Source organism: Capra hircus, chromosome 10 (genome assembly GCF_001704415.2).
Source record: "Capra hircus breed San Clemente chromosome 10, ASM170441v1, whole genome shotgun sequence".
Classification (NCBI taxonomy): Eukaryota; Metazoa; Chordata; class Mammalia; order Artiodactyla; family Bovidae; genus Capra; species Capra hircus.
Genome location: NC_030817.1, coordinates 72,191,204 through 72,210,688, shown reverse-complemented (window position 1 = coordinate 72,210,688; position 19,485 = coordinate 72,191,204). Strand labels below are relative to the sequence as shown.

The following is a 19,485-nucleotide window of genomic DNA, read 5'->3' as shown; positions in this document are numbered from 1 at the left end:
ATTGGGCTGGTACAAGGCTGGAATCAGAGCTGGGGCGCACTCTCACTGGTTGTGCAACAGAATCTTTCTGGTCTTTCATGGAGGCTTTATCACTATGATTCTAGCTCCTTCATTCTGAATTTTATAGCTTTTCCTGCTTACAACCTCTCCTAGCCCCAAATCCTCATAGCCCAAAGGAAGAGTGACTCCACTGATGTTCTCTGATACTGCCAGTGCTGGGACTGTGGCCTAAGTTTTCAGTTTTACCCGCATAAATATTATACATTTATTTATTTGGTTATTTTTATAGTTGTGCTACCATTCCAACTCCATTACATTTCATCTATTGACTATGTGCCCTTAGGGACTGAAAGGATGGATCTATGAAAATTCTATTCCCTCTAAGGATCAGTGGTAATGTGAATGACCTATAAAGCAAAACAGCAAGAAAAGTGAGGGAAAGAAAATGAGATGGCATTTAGTATATGAACTTGCAAAAATGTAGTAGATAAATTTTCACTGTGGTGGGTCATGAAGTAGAGAACCGGCAAGGCAGAATTATGGCAGCCGGCCATTATGAGAGCGGATAACAGGAATAGATTACAGTAGTAAACCAAATTAAATTAATGTCTGCTTTGCAGTAAAAATGTAGGAATAATAATGGGGTATGGATTTCAAGGGCGTTTCCTTGTTCTGTTAGCTAGTGCCCGACCCCTTCTCATCTCCCTTCATTGGTCTTCTCATTCCAGTCACTTTCTGCCAAGGGAAGCTTCTACTCTCACCTTTATGGTCAGTCTTGTTTATGTGGGAATATATCTTAATAACCACAGACTTCTTTTTTTAGAAAATATATAATTGAAGCTTTGCAAAATTTCTATAATCTACCACAAAAGCATAATTGGATTTTTTTAAATTAATGTTGGCATAGCTGTTATCCTACTGAAGTAATTCTGTTAGTCCCTAAGTAAAAATAATGTAAGCTGCTATATTAAGCCAACCAGCACTAGGAAATCTAAAATTTGGATGTATCCAGTGATATTTTCAATTCACATAAAATATTTCCATAATATTCATCCAGTCAGTTCTTCCACAAACATTTACTGAATAGTGATTATTGGGCAGGCTTTGTTAGATGAAAAAGTTCCAGGAGTAAACAAACAATGTCCTTGGTCTCTGGAAGCTTACTAAATATATTGCACCCTATATTTCAATACCACAATATGATGAAACAGTGATGTTGATTCTGTAAATAATATGTGCAATTTCTTCCCCCTCTACCACTCATTGACCAGCAGGGACACAGATTCCAAGTCAAGAAAGATTTTACACAAGACAGATTTCAGAATTCCAGAATCCATGGGTTCCAGATTCCAAGAGTGCAGTACATTTTATGGCTGATGAACCACAAAGTAGCCTATGAATCCTTATGATGTCTTTTGCAGACCCTCTAAACTCTATTAGCTTAAAGCTCTAGTAGACATAAGTATTCAGAAAAATTCCATCTTTTTTGGCTTACATTTGGCCAGTTCCAAGGCCCTTTGATGTCCTGAGAGAAGCTCCTCAAGAAGCAAAGCCTAAGCTAGCCACTTTCTTTAAGGAATCTTTAGCTAAGGCATAACACTGTGTTAGAAATCAACAACCTGGTAGCACAAAAGCGTGATGTGTGCATTTGATTGGGCTTCCCTGGTGGTGCTAGTGATAAAGCACCTGCCTGCCAATGCATTCGATCCCTAGATTGGGAAAATCCCTTGGAGGAGGGCATGGCAGGCCACTCCAGTATTCTTGCTTGGAGAATCCCATGTATGGAGGAGCCTAGAGGGTTATAGTCCAAGGGGCTGTAAAGAAATGAACATGACTGAAGCAACCTAGCATGCATGTGTGATTTGATTTTTTAAAACAGGGGTCAGTTAAGGTAAGTGGAGAATCCAGAGACATATTTGTGGTATGAGACGTTCAATCTGCTTTTCTAAAACATGTAAGCAAGTGTTGCTCATATCTATACTACTCATAGAAAGTAGCAACTGTATTTTAATGTATCTCAGGTCTGTGTCTGGGTTTCAACTCAGAATTAGTATTATTGTAGGCCAGCACCTCCTCATTCCAAATACAGTTTCTGCAGTTCACTTTGATAGTTTCTCTGTCAATATCATCGTAATTGAAAATACTGGATAGGTTTTCCTAAGGTTTAGTTCCTTACTGAATTATCATGATTCTTTCCATAATTTAAATGAATAAGATAGCAAACTATATTGAAAAATTAAAAAAGTGTTTTTCAAGTTGCTTTCCCCCCCCTAAAGTATGATATAAAGGATTAAGACATTTATTAAATAGTATCAGTTAGTATATAAAGAGTGGAAGCAGACAACTGTTGTCACCATAACACCAAAAATATGCCAGATCAGCTACAAAACCACACCTTTGTGTTTTACATACGGAGATCTGAGAATTCAAAGGCATCTGGATGAACTAATAGCAGATCAGGGTAAACTTTTCTGAGATGAGTGAAGATTCATGGCCACTTTCCTAATGGGGGAACAGACAGAGTAGAAGCAAAGCTTCATGGATGTGGGATGTCTATCAGCGTATGTGGAAAGCCAAACTCTTGTGGACCTCTGTGCTGGATTATTAAGAGTCCTGAAGAGCCCAGGGAGTATGTATAGCCTGCCAATTCTTTTTCAGAGTCTTAACTAAGTGCACAGAGTGGCTACCTTCAGAAAACTGCCCCTCTCCAGGGCAGGAGAGGGGAGAGACAGAGATCCCTTTGAGAACACCTGCTCAGTAAGTCTTTTCTATCGAACTTTAAACGTACCAAGGGGTGGTTACAGGGCAGGAAGATTGAGAGATTTCAGCCAAGACTTGGAAAGCCAGAGAGAGGGCAGAGAAAGGCTGAGAGTAGTAAGGCCCTGAAAAGGCACAAAACAGTGGTGTAGGACTTTAAAACATGGGGACAGGGTAGGAGGAAGAGGAAGAGATCTCTAGACTCATTGGAGAATAGATCACATGACCTGATAAAGGGAGAACCTTTATCCTGCTTTCAAAACATTTCAAACAAGTAGCAAACTGAAATGAAACAAAAATCAAACCAGACTCACCTCAACTGGAAAATAGACTAAAAAGAATAAACACCTCAGACTAGCTGTCACAGAGAGGAAGTGGTGTGACTTTTCTGGAGTAAACATTTACTTCAGTCTCTGTTGTTCTTATTTATTCATTATCTACCATAAAATATATAAAACAAATTAAGAGATAAAAAGTGAAAACTGTGACTATAATAAGGAGAAAAACAAACAAAATAGAAACAGACCCACACATTAATCAAATACTGAACCCAACAGACAAGGACTTTAACATAAAAAGGAGAGTGAAAAAGTTGGCTTAAAGCTCAACGTTCAGAAAACGAAGATCATGGCATCTGGTCACATCACTTCATGGGAAATAGATGGGGAAACAGTGTCAGACTTTATGTTTTTGGGCTCCAAAATCACTGCAGATGGTGACTGCAGCCATGAAATTAAAAGACGCTTACTGCTTGGAAGAAGTTATGACCAACTAGATAGCATATTCAAAAGCAGAGACATTACTTTGCCAACAAAGGTCCGTCTAGTCAAGGCTATGGTTTTTCCAGTGGTCATGTATGGATGCAAGAGTTGGACTGTGAAGAAACCTGAGCACCGAAGAATTGATGCTTTTGAACTGCAGTGTTGGAGAAGACTCTTGAGAGTCCCTTGGACTGCAAGGAGATCCAACCAGTCCATTCTAAAGATCAGCCCTGGGTGTTCTTTGGAAGGAATGATGCTGAAGCTGAAACTCCAGTACTTTGGCCACCTCATGCGAAGAGTTGACTCATTGGAAAAGACTCTGATGCTGGGAGGGATTGGGGGCAGGAGGAAAAGGGGAAAACAGAGGATGAGATGGCTGGATGGCATCACTGACCCGATGGACGTGACTTTGAGTGAACTCTGGGAGATGGTGATGGACAGGGAGGCCTGGCGTGCTGCGATTCATGGGGTTGCAAAGGGTCGGACATGACTGAGTGACTGAACTGAACTGATAATTATATATTATAGATTTACTGGAAAAGATAGACAAAATTTATGAACAGAGATTAATTTGAGCAGAATTAGAAAACTAGGGGGAAATATCTTTAGGCTCATATTCTAGCTCCAACAATTATTGGGCAGGGGACCTGGGATGAATTACTTGTTCTCTGAATTTCCATTTGTTTAGGGAAAGCCTGCCCTCAGGGGGATGCTCTATTAAAAGATATAATACATATAAAGCTTTTACTCCAATGCCTAGTGCACAGAAAGTAGTTAACATATGTTATCCTTTCTCTATTAATTTGCTCTTCTCTTGGACCTTCTGCTCTTTATCTATATATACCTTCTTTGAGGATTATGACTCCTATTATATCTATCATCTCTATTGCAAAATGGCTCTCAAAGTGAAAAGCTTAGTCATTAAACTCTCTCCCATGTATCTCCTTCCCCCACAACTCCAAATATTTATTGAGTGTTTTACTTGGGAGCATTGATGGGAAAGACTTGAGATCTCCGCAAGAAAATTAGAGACATGAAGAGAACATTTCATGTAAAGATGGGCTCAATAAAGGACAGAAATGGTATGGATCTAAGAAGCAAAAGATATTAAGAAGGGGTGGCAAGAATACACAGAACTGTACAAAAAAGATCTTCACGACCCAGATGATCACGATGGTGTGATCACTCACCTAGAGCCAAACATCCTGAAATGTGAAGTCAAGTGGGCCTTAGAAAGCATCACAACAAAAAAAGCTAGTGGAGGTGATGGAATTCCAGCTGAGCTATTTCAAATCCTAAAAGATGATGCTGTGAAAGTGCTGCATTCAATATGCCAACAAATTTGGAAAACTCAGCAGTGGCCACAGGACTAGAAAAGGTCAGTTTTCATTCCAATCCCTAGGAGAGGCAATGCCAAAGAATGTTCAAACTACCACACAATTGCACTCATGTCACACACTAGTAAAGTAATGCTCAAAATTCTCCAAGCCAGGCTTCAAGAGTACGTGAACCGCGAACTTCCAGATGTTGAAGCTGGTTTTAGAAAAAGCAGAGGAACAAAGATCAAATTGCCAACATCCACTAGATCATCAAAAAACCAAGAGAGTTCCAGAAAAAACATCTATTTCTGCTTTATTGACTATGCCAAAGCCTTTGACTGTGTGGATCACAATAAACTGGAAAATTCTGAAAGAGATGGGAATACCAGACCACCTGACCTGCCTCTTGAGAAATCTGTATGCAGGTCAGGAAGCAACAGTTAGAACTGGACATGGAACTGGTTCCAAATAGGAAAAGGAGTACATCACACGGCTGTATATTGTCACCCTACTTATTTAACTTATATGCAGAGTACATCATGAGAAATGCTGGGCTGGCAGAAGCACAAGCTGGAATCAAGATTGCTGGGAGAAATATCAATAACCTTAGATAAGCAGATGACACCACTGTTATGGCAGAAAGTGGAGAAGAATTAATGAGCCTCTTGATGAAAGTGAAAGAGGAGAGTGAAAAAGCTGGCTTAAAGCTCAACATTCAGAAAACTAAGATCATGGCATCCGGTCCCATCAGTTCATGGCAAACAGATGGTGAAACAGTGGTAACAATGGCAGATTTTATTTTTTTGGGCTCCAAAATCACTGTAGATGGTGACTTCAGCTATGAATTAAAAGATGCTCACTTCTTGGAAGCAAAGTTATGACCAACCCTGAGAGCATATTAAAAAGTAGAGACATTACTTTGCCAACAAAGGTCCATCTAGTCAAGGCTATGGTTTTTCCAGTGGTCATGTATGGATGTGAGAGTTGGACTATAAAGAAAGCTGAGTGCTGAAGAACTGATGCTCTTGAACTATGGTGTTGAAGACTCTTGAAAGTCCCTTGGACTGGAAGGAGATCTAACCAGTCCATCCTAAAGGAGATCAGTCCTGAATGTTCATTGGAAAGACTGATTTTGAAGCTGAGACTCCAATACTTTGGCCACCTGATGCGACGAACTGAGTCATTTGAAAAGACCCTGATGCTGGGAAAGATTGAAGGCATGAGGAGAAGGGGATGACAGAGGATGAGATGGTTGGATGGCATCACCGACTCAATGGACAATCGTTTGGGTGAACTCTGGGAGTTGGTGATGGACAGGGAGGCCTGGCGTGCTGCAGTCCATGTGGTCACAAAGAGTTGCACACAACTAAGTGACTAATCTGAATTCTTGTTTTAAATAAAACATAGTTCTTGATTTTTCCTCAAAATCTTCTTTCCCTGCTCAATTTCTATAATGGTTTAATCAAGCTTGAAATACTGGAGTTGAGCTTAACTCCTTTTCCTTCTGCCACACAGCCTACATTTAAAATTTTTCTTGAATTCATTTATTGAATCAGCAAATATTCACTCAGGACTTACTACGTGCTAAATCCTATTCTATACATAAGGCATGTGGCAGTGAATGAGACAAAGCAAACACTGTCTTCCTTTCTAACACCCTTCCTAATCATTTTGGGCTTGAACTATTACAGTAATCTCTTGTCTCCCTGCTTTGTTTTCATCCCCCTCATCTACCTACATGTTATCAATACACTAACTTTCCTTAACAATATAAGAGATGGCATTCATCCACTCAAAAACTTATGATGTCGACCATTGCCTACTCAATAAAAATCAAGCTCTATAAACTGAGAGTCAAAAGACTTCAGCCATTTGATCCCACCCTTCACAAGAATACTAAGACATAAAACTAATACAATAGGAAAATGAAATAAAGATTCAAAAGAATCTTGACTGGCTGAAAAAAAACCTCAAGACTAAATCTTAAAAACTGAAATAAAAAGTAATAAACATAAACCGTAACATGCAGCTTCCTTCTGGTCTACTTACAGAAATCACTATTATTGCCTGTGGAGTTGTCCTGTGCTGCCTTGTGACATATTTCTGTATTGCATCACTATGAATTTCAGTGTTGTCATGAGACTATACGTTTCTAAATTTCTTAAACCCTCTGAAACCCATAGTTCTCTCCCAGTAGTGTGTGTAGCACACGGTACTCAAAGACCAAATGACTTTTCTCCATGGTCCAGACATCCTGCATACTTCCAGAAAAGAGTCTAATTGGCCTTGTACTCACAGAAAGTAAGCCATCACCAAACAGAATTATCAAGTAAAAGGGAGGAGAGAGTTACTGATTGCTTTTGTTATGCCCTTGGAAATGGGACAAAATCAGATCAACATTTTCTGTTTTTGGAACTCTAAAACTAAATAAAATTTACACAAGGTAGTCAATACTTTTCTCATCTAACCCACTGAATCAAGAATATTACTATTTTTGCCCATTTGGGGAATGTTAAACAGAAAAAGATTCAAGTCAGATGACTATTTTATAAACTTAATATACCTGCTACTTTGTCTGACATTAGTCAAGTGGTCTCATCCTTCATATAAATGCAAATAAATAAAGCTAATAAAATCAATAAAATAAAACAAAATTTCAAAAGGATTTTGACCAGCTGAAAAGACCAGAAGCAATAAGATCAGTTTTTACTTGTGTCACAATATAATTTTCATTGTATAAAAGCATGCTCTTTGCTTCATATACATCTAAATTATGCTATGCTCTCTTTTGGATAAAATTTTTGGGGAAGGTGAACATCAATTTTTCAACTGACTATTGTTTAGATAAACTTTCTAAAACACATTTTGAACAGATGTGGCTGACTTGGGTCATTTCATGACTTATAAGAATGCCTTGGAGACTGAGCATTTAAAAAGTGAATTCCTAGAGTAAATGTAAAGGAAATTACTTATATGATTCTATTTTTTTCTGGTACATTTATTCACATAAACATTCATATTCATAATAATGCCATTTGAACTCTACTGATTATTGAACTGAAAAGGTAATGGGGCATCATGATTTCCCTGTTTAATTTTCTATCCCTATAAAAGACTGTAATGATCATAGTTGTGAGAATTTCTTATTAAATCAAAATATTTCTTCTTTTAAACCTGTCTCATTTGCTGTTAGTAAACTTAAAACTGGAAAAAATAAAAGAAGGGCCAAATGAAACTGCACTTCCTTCATCCCTCCTACCACCTAGATAAAACCATGATGTTTATAGGAGTCACCATAATTTTTTATATAAATGATATATTTAACATATAAAATAATTTCACCCTGTATATATTCATTCATAGCAGTTATTGAAGAAATATTTATTGACTGTCTACTGTAGGTTTGGCATTGTTTTAAGTGCTAGGAATAACAATAGGAACAGACATAAATTTTGCATAAAACAGCTTACTGTCTGCAGGTACAGGAGGAAAGTCAACAAGCAGTTACAATAAAGGGTAGGGGTGGGTTTGGTGAATGCATGAAATGCAGCGGGACTACAAAGCATGGGATCTAACTGGAAGGACCTCAAAAGGCTTCTCAAAGAATCTAAAGGATAAATTAACCAGGAAAGTCTGGAGGGAGAGATGGAAAGAGAAAGAGGGAGGGAGAGGGGGAAGGGGACGGGAAGGGAGAGAGGGAAAAGGCAGGAGAGATAAAAACTGTTCCAAAAGGAAGAGCATGTGTTAAGTCCCAGAGTACATGACAGGTACTAGAAACAGAAATAAGTTTGGCATTTGTAGTTCAGTTGCTAAGTTGTGTCTGATTTTCCATGACCCAGTGGACCGTAGCACACCTGGCTCCTCTGTCCTCCACAGTCTCTTGGAGTTTACTCAAACTTATGTCCATTGAGTCAGTCATGCTGTCTAACCATCCCATTCTCTGCAGCCTGCTTCTCCCTTTACCTTCAAACTTTCCCAGCATCAGAGTCTTTTCCAGTGAGTGACCTTCCAATGCATATTCAGGGTGAATTTCCTTTAGGATTGACTGGTTTGATCTCCTTTCAGTCCAAGGGATTCTTGAGAACCACCATTCAAAAGCTTCAGTACTCAGCCTTCTTTATGGTTCAATTCTCACATCTGTACATGACTACTGGAAAAATCATAGCTTTGACTATATGGACCTTTGTTGGCAAAGTGCTATCTCTGCTGTTTAACATGCTGTTTAGGTTTGTCACAGGTTTCCTTCCAAGAATCTTTTTAATTTTGGCATCAGCTCAGTTCAGTTCAGTTCAGTTGCTCAGTTGTGCCCGACTATGTGAGCCCATGAATCACAGCATGCCAGGCCTTCCTGTCCATCACCAACTCCTGGAGTTCACTCAAACTCACATCCATTGAGTTGGTGATGCCATCCAGCCATCTCATCCTCTGTCATCCCCTTTTCCTCCTGCTCTCAATCCCTCCCAGCATCAGTGTTTTCCAGTGAGTCAATTCTTCGAATGAGGTGGCCAAAGTACTGGAGTTTCAGCTTTAGCATCATTCCTTCCAAAGAACACTCAGGGCTGATCTCCTTTAGAACGGACTGATTGGATCTCCTTGCAGTCCAAGGGACTCTCAAGAGTCTTCTCCAACACCACAGTTCAAAAGCATCTTCTTCAGTGCTCAGGTTTCTTCACAGTCCAACTCTTTCATCCACACATGACCACTGGAAACACCATAGCCTTGACTAGACGGACCTTCGTCAGCAAAGTAACGTCTCTGCTTTTGAATATGCTACCTAGGTTGGTTATAACTTTCCTTCCAAGGAGTAAGCGTCTTTTATTTTTTTTTAATTTTATTTTATTATTATTTTTTTTACTTTACAATACTGTATTGGTTTTGCCATACATCAACATGAATCTGCCATGGGTCTACACGTGTTCCCAATCCTGAACCCCCCTCCCACTTCCCTCCCCATACCATCTCTCTGGGTCATCCCAGTGCACCAGCCCCAAGCATCCTGTATCCTGCATTGAACCTAGACTGGTGATTCATTTCTTATATGATATTATACATGTTTCAATGCCATTCTCCCAAATCATCCCACCTTCTCCCTTTCCCACAGAAAAGACTGCTCAATACATCTGTGTCTCTTTTGCTGTCTCACATACAGGGTTATTGTTAACATCTTTCTAAATTCCATATATATGTGTTAGTATACTATATTGGCATTTTTCTTTCTGGCTTACTTCACTCTGTATAATTGGCTCCAGTTTCATCCACCTCATTAGAACTGATTCAAATGTATTCTTTTTAATGGCTGAGTAATACTCCATCGTGTATATGTACCACAGCTTTCTTATCCATTTGTCTGCTTATGGACATCTAGGTTGCTTCCATGCCCTGGCTATTATAAACAGTGCTGCGATGAACACTGGGGTACACGTGTCTTTCAATTCAGGTTTCCTCGGTGTATATGCCCAGCAGTGGGATTGCTGCGTCATAAGGCAGTTCTATTTCCAGTTTTTTAAAGGAATCTCTACACTGTTCTCCGTAGTGGCTGTACTAGTTTATTTCATCTGCAGTCACCATCTGCAGTGATTTGGAGCCCAAAAAATAAAGTCTGACACTGTTTCCCCATCTATTTGCCATGAAGTGATGGGACCAGATGCCATGATCTTCGTTTTCTGAACGTTGAGCTTAAAGTCAACTTTTTCACTCTCCTCTTTCACTTTCATCAAGAGGCTTTTTAGTTCCTCTTCACTTTCTGCCATAAGGGTGGTGTCTGAGGTTATTGATATTTCTCCCAGAAATCTTGATTCCAGCTTGTGTTTCTTCCATAGCTGAAGCATAACTAGATGAGTAATAGTGGAGAGATGAGGCTAAAAACCTAGAAAGAGGACAGATGTTATAGAGCTTTATAAGCCATACTGAGTTATTATCCCCAGGTCAATGAAAACCCATGGGGATGTTTTAAACAGAGAATTGACCTGATCTCATTTGTCTTTTATAAACATCATTCTGGCTGCATATGGAGAATAGACTGGAGGGCAGTGAGTCAAGAAGCAGAAAGAACTGAGAGGTCGCTGGAGGAATCTTGGCAGGAGGTAAAGATTTCCTGAAATGGGGAAGGAGCACTGAGGATGGAGTGGAGAGGACAGATAGGTTGAGAGAGTTTTTAGCAGACTGAAATAAGTGAATAGAGAAGTGAGGAAAGTTTTTTTTTTTTTTTTAATTAAGACAAATTTGCAGCTTTCTGCATTGGGAAACTGGATGGATGGTGGTTCTGTTTACTGGTATTTCAGTACAAACAGCAATGGGCTGGGACAGTCTAATGACTTTTTTTTCAAATTTTATGTATCATGTCATACGACTGATGTCTCAAATCTTTGTGATTATTTTCCTGAGGCTTCTATGTTACTGTGTTTTCTAAGCTACTGCTAGGCTTTTCCAACTCCTTTCCTTCTTGCTGCTCCCAAATTATAAATATCCTTCATGATTCTCTCTATGCTATATTCTTCTTTATCCATTTATTCCTCCTGATAGCTTATGCAGTCCATGGGTTCAGCTAACCACCTTTATGTTATTCTGTCACTGCAAACTGTTCAACTGACGAACTGATGATTCGTCAGCACTGATGAATACTGTCATTACTAACTAAAGAAAATTTGCTTTATGCGCTGAAGTTAAGAAAATGATAAAATTATCTTATTTAATCTTCAGAAGGACTTTTAAGAATAAAAAAGAGCATAGGCTCTGAAATCAGATAGATTTAAAGCATAAATTCCAGTTCTGAAACTTCCTGGCTCTGTGACTTTGGAAAAGTAACTCACCTAAGTGATCCCTCATTTTTAAAATGTAAAAATTAATAGCAGCAACCTCATAGGCTTGTTAGATAATTAAATAACATAATGCATAAAAAGTATTTAGGTCAGAGCTATAATACACAGCTTAACTATAAGAGTAGGTAAAGCACATATTGTAGTGAGGCGCAGTGAAAGCAGGACTGTGTAATACATTGGTCAAAAGCAGTAACTCTGGAGGCAAATTGTTCTCGGTTCACATCATCCTTCATTCAATTCATAGCTCTGTCACTTTGTAGCTATGCACTCTAAGGTCATGCAAACTCTCAGAGCCTCAAATTACTGATCTGTACAATGGAGAAGACAACAGTACCTACCTCACAGAAGTGCTGTTTTCAGTAACAAAACCATGTGAAGAAAAGGTCTAATATATTACACAGCACACAATAGATATTCGATGAAATGGTTACTAATTTTTTTTTCCTTTTCCAGAGACAAAAACTAAACTGATTTGCAAAGGATATGTAGCTTAGAACTAAACAAAGTCATAAAGTTGTGTCCTCACTCATAGTAATAAACCTTAGTCTTTAGCCTGAACACCTCAATTGTGTGCCAACCTCATAGTTTTAAAAACACATGCTTCTGGTTTATAATTTAAAACTCAGTGTATTTAAGACCAATCTTATCAATCCTGTTCTCTGTAAACATGTGTGCTTCTTATTCTCCCAATTATTTGCGTGTGGATTAATCTTTGATTCTTCCTTTTCCAGCTTCTGGCCATTTGGTGCTAATTTCTTTTTCATTCTTCCATCGGAATCTTTGTTTTGTTCTGTGTCTCTTTCCCTACTGTCAGAGGTTTCATGCTTTAAGCCCTCAGACCTGTTTCAATAAGAGCATCTTAGACACTTTTTGATTTCCAATTTCTTCTCTCCCAATCCAGGAATACTGCCACCACACTAAATTTCCTGAGATATGTTTTAATAAACATCCCTGTTGATGAGCCTTCCATATCTTATTTCTCACCCCAAATCACTTGGTCCGTCTCTCAAGGCCCTTAATGACTGGGGCCTAAATTCCCACCTCACCTGTTTCTTATTAATCTATCAACATAAGCTGTTAGTTTCATTTAAATAAAATTCCTTATTGTCCTTGCATGTCTTCTTGCCTAGGAATCTACAGATTGATTTACTTTGTTGCCACCACCAATACATAAAAGGTCTTAATGATCCAGAAAACCATGATAGTGTGATCACTCACCTAGAGTCAGACATCCTGGAGTGTGAAGTCAAGTGGGCCTTAGGAAGCATTACTACAAACAAAGATAGTGGAGGTGATGGAATTCCAGTTGATCTATTTCAAATCCTAAAAGATGATGCTGTGAAAGTGCTGCACTCAATATGCTAGAAAATCTGGAAAACTCAGCAGTGGCCACAGACTGGAAAAGGTCAGTTATCATTCCAATTACAAAGAAAGGCGATGCCAAAGAATGTTCAAACTACAGCACAATTGCCCTCATTTCACATGGTAACAAGTTAATGCTCAAAATTCTCTGAGCCAGGAAACAATGGAAACTATTGTGGCAGACTATTTTCTTGGGCTCCAAAATCACCGCAGATGGTGACTGCAGCCATGAAATTAAAAGACGTTTGCTTCTTGAAAGAAAAGCGATGTCAAACCTAGACCGTGTAGTACAAAGGGACATCACTTTGCCCACAAAAGTCCATATAGTCAAAGTTATGGTTTTTCAAGTCATCATTAATGGATGTGAGAGTTGGATGATAAAGAAGGCTGAGTGCCAAAGAATTGATGCTTTTGAATTGTGTTGGAGAAGACTCTTGAAAGTCCCACGGACTGCAAGGAGATGAAACCAGTCAATCCTCAAGGAAATCAGCCCTTCCAATATTCATTGGAAGCACTGATGCTGAAGCTGAAGCTCCACTTTGGCACCACCCGATGCAAAAAGCCGACTCAGTGGTAAAGACCCTGATGCTGGGAAAGACTGAGGGCAGGAGAAGGGGGCAACAGAGGATGAAATATTTGGATGGCATCATTGACTCAATGAACATGAGTTTGAGAAAGCTCCATGAGATACTGAAGGACAGGGAGACCTGGTGTGCCGCAGTCCATGGGGTACAAAGAGTTCGAGATGACTGGGAGACTGAACAACAAAGTATAAGTTTCATCCATCCTTTAGACCAATTTAAGTTCTAAGACTCTCATGACATTGCTTTCAACTATTCCAGGTCAGATGGTCATCTTCCATTTTTAGCTTCCAATTATACTTATAGTAAATACCAACTGGGCTTTAGCTGATCCAAATTATTAGGATCTCTCCCCGTAAGACTCTAAATTTAATGCAAAATATAACTTTTTCACTTATTTTACAATACATACTCAATGAGATGTGAGGAACATGTTCATGATAATATATTGGAACAGCCACTAACTATGGAGGACCTTCATTTCTTCTCTTTAACTGCAAATATTAATGGGCTCTACTGCTGAGTCAAATTCCTTAAAGTACACCTTTCAGAATTTTCCTCCCTTCCTCTAAAACCTTCAGTTGCTCATTGCTTATATAATTAAATCCTCAATTCAGTATTCAAAATTTCTCACAATACGGCTTCTAAATTTTTTCTCAGTTTCCTCTCCAAGTACTTAAGATATATGCCAAACAAGCCAGCCAGTCAAAAGTTCTGTCCCCATTCTTAAAGTCCAGTATGGCTATCAATTTACCTCTCAATTTATTCAGAATTCTCTCAACAACATACAATGTTTTTTTTTAAATTCTTTGGTACATATTTTATACTATCTTAGAGTACGTTTTTTAATTTAACAATGTTCATTATATTTTTAATTGGAGGATAATTGCTTTAAAATATTCTGTTAGTTTCTGCCATACATCAACATGAATCAGTCATAGGTATACATATGTCCTCTCCCTCTTAAACCTAGACTATGGCCTCACTGACACAATGAACATGAGTTTGAGCAAACTCGAGGAGACAGTGAAGGACAGGGAAGCCTAGTATGCTGTAGTTCATGGGGTCACAGAGTCGGACATGACTTAGTGACTGAACATTTTAATACTTCTTGTAAGTTGTAAGAGTCACTGAACATCTCAGCTATAAAGCTCCACATATCCTTCCAACTCTGTTATATTCAAAATCTAAAATTTCCTCTCAAGGATATTCTACCTTCCTCTTAACTTTCAAGGTCAGTTATAGGTTTTCTTTTCCATATGTTTAGCAGTGTAGGGAATAAGGCTTAAAGTTCCATCTTTCACTCACATCATCAAATCAACTTTAGTGAAATTCTTTGTCTTTTGCGTTGTTAAGTGATAGGTAGCTGGGACTGTAAATTGTTCTTTTGTCAAACTCATAAGGAAGACAAGTTAACTCAAATAAAAGAGAACTTGAAATAGAGCTTTAAGCTTGAAGTTAGCATTACAAGTATCCTGCTTTAGCTCTTATAGCAGCCAGCTAAGCAGTATACTCCTTAGTCAATACATATCTGCTTACCTTTGACTCAAGACTATAAGTCAGATTTCCCAATTCTATGTGAATAGTTCTGGAAAAAGCAACCAGATCCACATATTTACCATTTTTATATAATATGATTTCATCTTCCATTTAGCAAAACAACCTTTACTTGGAAGATCTTAATAAATATCTTGATTAAAGAGTAACCATTGCTGGTAAAGATACTGATTTGAATCCATGCACCTACTCCCACCCCCTTCTAAAACTTCCATGGAAGGTATTTCATAAAAAGGCATAAATTCAAAAAAGATGGAGAAAATCAGAGCACAAAGCAACAGAATCAAGAACATTGGAACCTAAGCCAACAGGGGAGCATGCAAAGGACTGATCCAATTTATACAAGAAATTAACTCTTTACTCTAAAGCAATAAAGTAAGGGATTGATGGCACCAGTTACTTCTGGAAGTAAAGGAAAAATGTGAAAAGGACACCAAAATAAGAGGGATAGATTGGCAGTCTGTTTAACAAGCAGTCAGATTCCCTAGATCCTTTCCCTACAGGCTGACAACCACTTCTACTTGACCCTGTCAGAACACTGAAGGTTTATTCTCTGCAAAGGGAAAACAAATGAACTAACCTGGGAGAAACAAGACACAGCTGAGGACAGAGGTACTATAACAAAATAGAGGGATTCAGTTAATGTATGCACACAAGATTCTAAGACCTCTAGCCATTTTCCTTGTCAACTCCAACAACAACAACAGCAAAAACCTGCAGCATGTCTTTACGTTAAGAGGAGGCTGGAGAATCATTTTCTTTGGAATATAACCAGCTCAGATTAAATGACCCATATATACTCCCTTCCAGTGAAACTCAAGGTCACACAGCTCCATCCACACACTTAGTGCTTGCAATAAAACTTTTAGGTCTCCACTCTTAAACATGAGTAGAACACCAAAGATCAGCAGAAACATCTATAAGATGAAAGATAGAGATCAAAATAAACAAAGGAAAAGACTGACTATGAAGGAGAGAAGAAAAATTATTTAAGGATAAAGCATTACAGATTAAAAAAATTCAGAAAACAAAAATGTGCTTTTAGAAATTAAAAATAAGATATGAAAAAATTTAACTAGAAGTTTAAGTGTAAAATTGTGAAATTCTCCCAGAAAGAGTAAAGTGATGGAGGTGAAAATTAAGAGAAAAGTTAGAAGTTCAAGGAACATCTAAATAATAAGAATCCAAAGATGCAAAATTGGGACTGGTTCAAAATTGGGAAAGGAGTATGTCGAGGGTGTATATTGTCACCCTGCTTATTTAACTTATATGCAGAGTACATCATGCGAAATGCCGGGCTAGATGAAGCACAAGCTCGAGTTAAGACTGCAGGGAGTCAACAGGTTATATCAACAACCTCAGATATACAGATGATACTACCTTCTTTGCAGACTATGAAGAAGAACTAAAGAGCTTCTCGATGAAGGTGAAAGAGGAGAGTGAAAGAGCTGACTTAAAATTCAACATTCAGAAAACTAAGATCATGACATCCGGTCCCATCACTTCATGGCAACTAGGTGGGGAAACAATGGAAACAGTGGCAGACTTTATTTTCTTGAGTTCCAAAATCACTGCAGATGGTGACCGCAGGCATGAAATTAAAAGATGTTTGCTCCTTGGAAGAAAAGTGATGACAAAGCTAGACAGTATTAAAAAGCAGAGCCATTACTTTGTCCACAGAGGTCTATATAGTCAAAGCTATGGTTTTTCCAGTAGTCATGTACAGATGTGAGAGTTGGACCATGAAGAAGGCTGAGTGCCAAAGAATTGATGCTTTTGAACTGTGGTGTTGGAGAAGACTCTTGAGAGTCCCTTGGACTGCAAGGAGATCAAACCAGTCAATCCTAAAGGAAATCAACCCTGAATATTCATTGGAAGGACTGATGCTGAAGCTCTAATACTTTGGCCACCTGATGTGAAGAGCTGACTCATTGGAAAAGACCCTGATGCTGGGAAAAATAGAAGACAGGAGGAGACAGGGAAGACTGAGGACTAGATGGTTGGATGGCATCATGGGTTCAATGGACATGAATTTGAGCAAACTCCAGGAGATGGTGAAGGACAGAGAAGCCTAGGCATGCTGCAGTCCATGCGGTCATAAAGAGTTGGGCATGACTGAGTGACTGAACCACAAAAAGAAATAAAGAGTAGTAAACACCAGTGAAATAATTCAAGAAAATTGCCCAGAACTGAAATTTTCAAGCTGAAAACTCCACCTGTCTCAGCACAATGTATAAAAACATTCATGCCTAAGAAACAGCACATATGACTTTATAATTCTTCGGGCAAAAGAAGTATCTTACATACTCTTACACAGAGGAGATGGAGAGAGAAATAAATAAGGTTGCATAGAAATAGTCAGGAATCAGAATGACTTTGGGCTTCTCAACAGCAAACCAAGCTGCAAGGGAATGAAGCAATACTATCAAGATCTGGAAGGGAAAATATTCCTAAAACAGAATTTATGACTTGCTAAAGAACCAATCAAATGAAAGGAAAGAATGAAGACATTTACAGATATGCATACTGTCTCAAAGAGTCTTCCTTAAAAAGAACGTGCTTCACAAAAATGAGATGGAAACAAAGATAAAGAAAGACACTGGATCCAGGAAACAAGGGATCTAACAAAGAAGAAAGGTGAAAGGGTCTCTTGGATTATGAGAAGATGATGGATGACAGCCTTGTAAAAGGCGTAGAATGAAACTGACCCAGATTATATACATCAGGTGATAAGGCCCTGGAAAAGACTTCAGGGAGAGGAAACTGAAAAACTATTTAGTATGTCTGAACATCTGGCTAAGAGACTACGAAACTGTCAATGAGTAAAGCACTGAATTAGTGATTAGTACATAGAATACTGAATAAATGAATAAAGCAAGACAACTATAATTCACATGAAAACATAGGATCAAGAGGCAACAGTTAAGAACCTTGTATCGACCAGCTGGTTGGTTCAGGATTGAGAAAGGAGTATGGCAGGGCTGTCTGCTGTCACCCTGTTGGTTTAATCTATACACTGAGAACATCATGAGAAATGCTGGACTAGATAAGTTACAAACTGGAATCAAGATAGGTAGGAGAAATATTAACAACCTCGATATGCAGATGATACCACTCTAATGGCAGAGAGTGAAGAGGAACTAAAGAACCTCTTGATGAAGGTGAAAGAAGAGAGTAAAAAAGCTGGCTTAAAACTAAATATTAAAAAAAAATTAGATCATGGCATCCAGCCCCAGCACTTCATGGCAAATAGAAGGGTAAAGGTGGAAGCAGTGATTTCCTCTTCTTGGGCTCTAAAATCACTGTGGATGACTGCAGCCATGAAAACAGAAGACAATTGGTTCTTGGCAGGAAAGCTATGACAAACACAGACAGTGTGTTGAAGAGCAGAGACATCACTCTGCTGACAATGGTCCATATAGTCAAGGCTTTGGTCCCTCCAGTGGTCACGTATGGTTGTAAGAACTGGACTGTAAAGAAGACAACTCCAAAGAACTGATGCCTTCAAACTGTGGTGCTGCAGAAGACTTCTGAGAGTCCCTTGGATAGGAAGGAGATCAAAGCAGTCAATCTTAAAGGAAATCAACCCTGAATACTCTTTGGAAGTACTGATGTTGAAGCTGAAGTTCCAGTAGTTTGGTCACCTGATGCAAACAGTCGACTCACTGGAAAAGTCTCTGATGTTGGGAAAAACTGAGGGCAGAAGGAGAACAGGGTATCAGAAGATGAGATGGCTGGATGGCATCACCCATGCAATGGACATGAACCTGGGCAAACTCCAGGAGATGGTAAGGGACAGGGAAGCCTGACGTGTTGCAGTCCAGGGGGTCACAAAGAATCGGAAATGACTGGGAGACTGAATAACAACACAGGAAAGGTTTACTACCAGAGTTTACTACCTAACGAGGCTGTGTTTTGAGTTTTTATAGTTATTGTAATTTAAACACTGACTGTTCATACAACCAGAATTGCAGTATTATGTGGGAAGATGGAATGAGGAAAAGGGTACACATATTTGATGGAGACAAAGGGAGAAAGATAGCTAAATCTGCATAATCTAGAGTGATAAATCAATAAATAGTACTAAATTTGAGGGAAATCATTAAGTAATACAAAGACATAGAGGTAAAAATCATAAGACATGAAAGTGAGATGATGAAATAAGTGAAAGACTCAGAGGGTTGTTTACATAGCAAAGTATGAAGAATCATTTGAAAGATTGAGTTCAACAAACATTGTAAAATATCACAAAAATAGGAATACTCTTCAAAAACATTTAAAGAGCAGTCCAAAGCTTTTAAAATTTGATGTAATTTTATATTAAAATTCA

The 19,485-nt window shown here is 38.6% G+C and overlaps 1 protein-coding gene across 1 annotated transcript in view; it reads right to left on the bottom strand.

The window, feature by feature from the left end:
• Positions 1-19,485, bottom strand: part of DPH6 (diphthamine biosynthesis 6) — a 193,307-nt gene that overhangs the window by 12,266 nt on the left and 161,556 nt on the right. The window lies entirely within an intron of this gene.